The sequence below is a fragment of the Mustela erminea genome, chromosome 18 (genome assembly GCF_009829155.1).
Source record: "Mustela erminea isolate mMusErm1 chromosome 18, mMusErm1.Pri, whole genome shotgun sequence".
Classification (NCBI taxonomy): Eukaryota; Metazoa; Chordata; class Mammalia; order Carnivora; family Mustelidae; genus Mustela; species Mustela erminea.
The window spans coordinates 6,422,414-6,428,445 of NC_045631.1; positions in this window are offsets into that span (position 1 = coordinate 6,422,414).

Sequence of the window (6,032 nt, forward strand, 5' to 3'; positions counted from 1 at the left end):
CTAGGGGGATATGCGCGCAGACGACTGAAGGTGGCCACGTCCCAGCTTCTTCACACTCTCAGAGCTGCAAGGAGCCGCACGTGGTTTTCTCCAGATTTCTGGGACTCCCGTGGCGAAGCAGGCCCAACAGAGTTCGCAGCCAACCCCAACGTCGCTGCGGCCGCGTGGGTTCGCGCTTACTCAGCAGTCAGAAAATGCATCTGTGCGCATGCTCTCCTTAAGCGAGTGGTCACTCGTGGCAGCCCTGCTTCTAACAGTATGATTGAGACGCACGCGTTCTGTTTTAAGGAGGAGAGGGAGGGGGGCAGGACAGAAGGGAGGGGAGGAAGAAAGGAAGGAAAGAAGGAAGGAAGGGAGAGAGGGAAGGAGCAAAAGAGGGAGGAAAAGAAAGAGGGAAGCCAAGAGAGTTTCCGTCTGAATAGTCACGGGTCTCTGCACTGGTGGCCTTTGCCATTCAAAGGCATTTCTTTCTGATCTGGAAAAAAAAAAAAAACCAACAAACAAAACCCTTTCCCAATTATTTAAGACAGTCCTTTTCAAGATCCGTTTAAACTCCACCAACTCTTCAGAAACAAACACAGACCTGGCTGAAACTCCCACATCAAGTCAACTCACCCCGTGGGCCATTCCTTGACGTCTGGTCTGCGGCGAGCACACCCATTCCCAGATGTCCACCACTAATCGGACGAGGTGTACCCACGGTTCAGGTTCTGGGACTTGAGCTGTGGTTCCTACAAGCAAGAGCACTTGGAATCTCCCAGTCCTCAAATCAGAAACCCTTTGCTATGATTAAAAAAAAAAAAAAAAAAAAAAGGTGTGGAGGGTGTAGTCTTCATTTTTCTGGTCCCTGTCTTTGACTTTACAAGCTCTCTCTGCAAAAGGAACTCTTGGGGTGGGGTAGGGGTGCCCACTGTAAGCCAGGCCCCTTAGGAGAAGAGCAATCAGCCGCCCCCTCTTTATTCCTCCCAGTGCTAAGCCCACAAAGGCAGGCACACAGTTTGCTGTCAAGGATGAGTCAACTCAGAATAAAAAGAGTCTGGGGGTCTTCATTCTCTTGTAGTTCTCCTACAAATCTCCTATAAATCCAGATGGTCCTATAGTTCCGGGAACTATTCAGGTTGTGTTAGGGAAGCTGACTTTGATTCTAGAATCCACATTTTTGGAGGACTCCTGGCTAGCTTGAGATGATGCACAAGAAGATGATTTCAAGACAGGGAAAGACCTGGGAAGAATTTCTCTACCCTCTACCAGGGAAATTGTAAGAGGACTCACTAGGGTCAACAACATAGAAGTAATGATTCTGCTTCTAGGATCTGGTGATTTCCCCAGTGGATTAGGACCAACAAACTCCTGAACATCTCATGCTTCTTTAATCACCAGCTCCCATCATGGACACTGGTCACCCGAGTTTCCTCTACGAATGGTTTAACAGCTCCAAAGTGTTTATGGAAAGAGGGAGTATAATGATGGGGAACTTGGATGCTATTCTAGTGTTTTCCAAAGGAAGAGAAAGCACCCTGCTCCCTAGAGTTCCCCTCCAGAGGGCCTACAGTGAGGAAAAAGGGTGCTTGAAGCCCTTTGACGGAGAAACCCAAAGACATACTTTGCAAAGAAATCAGAAAAGCCGGCATGTGTTTTCTGGGGGGAGCTGTGTGTTGTGTTCACGTCTGTCTCCCTTGCTCAACTATCCATTACCAGAAAGAAAGGTGGATTACCAGGAAAAGAAGCAATGGCTAAAGTACCAAAGTTGGCATGTGTTCTTTTAAAAAAATATATAAATATATTTTTAAATAAAATGTTTATTTTGAAAAAGACGTGAGCTTTCTTTCACCCCCCGCCCCGACTGTATGGTACACCAGGTCCCGTTCCACGCCTTTCACCGGTGCTGTCTCGTGCGTTCTCGCAACGGCACCATGAGACTACTGTTATTCCCATTTTATGTATGAAGAAACTGAGGCTCAGAGAGGTTCAGTCCATTGCCTAAGATTCTGCGTCTGAAACATACAGAGCCAGCTGTCAGATGCTTTATCTCCGAAGCCCCTGATCTCAAACAGTATGCATCTCACTTGTACTGACAACATCAAAATGACGGAGACTTTTGTGAAAAGGCACAGACCCTCCTGTCCCAAATGTGTTATAAAGGTATATACACACGCCTCTCAGCCAACCCCTCGTTTTCATCAGTTTAGCAACTGAGCAAGGTAAATAGTAACGCGGAAGCCATTGGGCATCAAAGATATGCGTAGACTTCCCCAAGCAAGACTCAGTCTTTGTTTGATTTTCTCTCAATTCATTCCTGCCAGTGCCCCACCAGTGAGTGTGTAAACCATGTGCAGGAGCTGAGCTGTCGTGAAAGGAGCCCTGGGAGGGGGATCCCACACCCTCGTTTAGATTCGATCTTGCTTAATGCTATGGCTCTGCCTTTCCTCCTCCACTCAACGTTCTGGTGGGCTCTCCCCATGTAGAAGCAAGAAGGGCACGCTGGTGAGAAGCCCCAGTTGTACATCCTTCAGGCAACCAATTCCAGCAAAAGAGAGTTTCGCATTCCTAAGTCACAGCAGAAATCTCACCGCTCCCTCTGTCTGTCAGTGGGCCCATCCTGGACCCCATCTCTGCGGCCATGAGAATGAGGTACACATCCTCTCACAGGGTCTGGATTCCCCCATCCACCCCTGAGCAGTGGAGTGGGATCATTTGAAGCTCATGGACTGACAGTAGAGAAAGTGAGATCTTTCTATGGGAACATGGAGCTGCTATTAGCAAAAGAGAGAACAGGTGTTGAAGAGGCACGAACCGTAGATTTCCAACATGCAAACCCCACTTTCAAGAATGCTGTCAGCTGGAGATGGAGACAGGTAAGGAAGGACAACATCGTCTGGTAAGTGCTTACGTGGGAGTAAGGGCATAGGATGCCCGTGTAGTAGGGGTCAGATGAAGGGTGTTTCATAAAATCTTAGGTAGGGAGAATGGTCAAGGACTCTCCAAAGGAGACCACTTGGATAGAGCAGTTGGCCCAGCAAAAGGATTGCATGCATTCCAGGCAGAGGGAACAGCCTAGACAAAGGTTTGAACATGAATGAGAATTTACCATATTCGGAGGATATAAGAGATTGAGGTTGGCCCGAGAGCCAGGAGCTCCGACGTAGGATTGCCGAAATCGGACGGCCCAGCCCAAGAAGAGAGAGAGAATCCCCCTTCCTTCTCCGCTTATTGTTCTGTTTGGGTCCGCCACCAACGGGATGGCATCCAACCACATTGGTGTGTATGGTCCTTGTTTGCACAGTCTACTGATTCAGAGGCCATCTCTTCCAGAAATAACCTCACAGACACCCCGAAACAATGTTTCACCCACGATGCGGGCATCCCTTCCTCCAGTCCAACTGACACAGAAAAGTAACCATCCCTAGTACTACTAGTAATAGAATCACCTTGTCCTCATCACCAGCAGCCTTATAAGTGAATATCCGTGGTTATCATTACGTGGCGGTGAGCCACCGTCCTCCAGTTCTGGCTCTACGTGGAAATCTTGACTCCCCATATGCCTAGATTATAGCAAGTCCCCTTTAACATTCTAAAGCTCACGTCAGCTCCAAATGTCAAGAAATGCCCTTTATCTAGTAACGGAAAGAAGGACCCACCGTTCCTGGCTTTTGTTCTAAAAATGGAACACCAGTGTATATCCTTTGAGACAAGAGGATCTTGTTTCAACCAACGTGGGTTGTTTGAGATGGACCGATGTGCTTCCTAGCACCCGGGTCAGAGAATTAGAGCCACGGCTACCGAGAGGGAAGTCTAGGGACTTTCCACTTCTTATTGGTGTCAGCCTAAAGGGCTCCTCAGAAAGTGTGGTCTTGCTTCCTTGGTGTTATGCTCAGCCAAGGGACCTCCGGGCTAAAAAAGTCAGCTTGGGCGTCTCCAGGGGGACACTGGGGTTCTTTGAGTAACGTGGCCCCGTTCAGATTGGCGTGCTGAATCCTCTGTCCTTCCTGTTGTTCCAAGCCCAGGACAGGATTCGAGCTCTCTGTGCTTCTGTGGCACGCCACATAGATAAGGGTTCACACGGACACTTCCCAAGGGGAACCGGGTCGGGTGGAGACAGGGTCCAGCAGGGATGACCCTAAAACTTATCGTCTAGATCAGAAGGCTTTTGTTGGGACAAATGCTCTATCCAACAGAAGGCCAGACAACGGGCATATCAAAGACTGTCCCAGGAAAACCAGGACTATAGACCCCTTAAATATAAGCCACCTGAAGGATCTAGAACCCCTGTCCACTCTCACCTCTCTTCATTGTTCAGCTGACGGGCTGCAGGGGTCAGGCTGACAAACTGACCTCTTCCTAGCACACCTTTCTCCCCCTGGGCCCGCACCCACTCTCCTGACTTCTGTTACCATCAATTTGTTTTTTCCTGGTTTTGAGCTTTTATAAATGGAATCAAATGAAAAGTACTCTTCCAAAGCTGCCTTTTCCTACTCAGCACTTTTTGTTGTTATTGTTTTCTGGTGAGGTTCGTCTGTGTTTTTACCCACTGTTGGGTGAATGCATTCATTCTCCTTGTCATATAGCTTTCTACTACCTGAGTGTATCACCTTTCATTTCTCTGCTCTATTGGCTTGTTTTTTTTTTTATTTTTTTAAAAGATTTTATTTACAAATTTGAGAGAGAGCATGTGTATGAGCCGTGGGGGAGGGGCAGAGGGAGAAGCAGACTTTCCACTGAGCAGGTGCACCATCCCCCACAAAGCAGCGCTCCACCCCAGGCTCCTGGGGTCATAACCTGAGCCAAAGGCAGATGCTTCATAACTGAGCCACTTAGGAGCTCCTTTTGATTTTTTTAACTTTATTTATTGAAGAAATTGCTGTACCCCACGTGGGGCTAGGACTCAGGACCCAGAGATCAAGGGCCGAGGCTCTAAGGACTGCGCCACCCAGGTGTCCCTATCCACTCTACGTTAATGGGCATTTCCATCGTTTCCAATTGTTGACTATCAGAAATTTTGCGGATGCATTCTAGCGCCTACCTTTTGTTGCAAACAGGTGCACATTTCTGTAGAAATGGGAAATGACTGGGGCATGGGGTATGCCTACGGCCACGCCTTAGCAGATAACGCGAAACAGTTTCTGAAGTGCTTGTACCGAGTTCCCTCTGCCTGAAACACGAGTTCCCGTTGCTCCGTGTCCTCACCCACACTCGGTTCTAACTGTGTTTCTCAACAGCAGCGATGCTGTGGGTATGCTGTGGGTTTCGCTGCACTATCCGTCGGCATACGCTGGATGACCAATGGCGCCGAGCAACTTTTCACATACTCTTTAGCCACGGGGGCTTTGCCTGGGCAGTAAAGTGCTGTCCAAGTCTCGTCCATTTTTCTTTTAGGTTTTCTACCTTTTTCCTATTGGACTGTAGGATTCTGGAGTTGAGTCCTTTGACCGTTTTGTATGTGCAAACAACTCGCACGCTGAGGACGTTTTTTTTTTTTTTTCCATTCTCCTAATGGTGTCATCTGATAAACCAAAGTCCTTCATTATGAACTAGTCCCATTGGCCAATATTTCCATTAAGGTGAGAGTTTTTAGTGTCGTGTTCAAGAAATCATTGTCTCTCCCAAGGTCATGCAGAAATCGCTCTGTCTTGATCTTTATTTTGATTTTTTTAAAAATTTCTTTTGGAGGAGTGCCTGGGTGGCTCAGTGGGTAAAAGCCTCTGCCTTCGGCTCAGGTCATGATCTCAGGGTCCTGGGATCGAGCCCCGCATCAGGCTCTCTGCTCAGCGGGGGGCCTGCTTCCCTTCCCCTCTCTCTGCCTGCTTCTCTGACTACTGATTGCGGTCTGTCAAATGAATAAATAAAAGTAAAAAAAAAATTTCTTTTGGAAAGAATGATTGTCTAGTAATATAGTTTAGAGAATGAGTGGCCTATAAACCTTTCCAGTCATTACACGTTTAAAAATAACTTTCTTTTGCCCTGGTTTGTGAAAGTTGGACCAGATGTAGACTTTCTGAACTGCACTTGAGTCACAACCTATTTCTGTTGGAGCT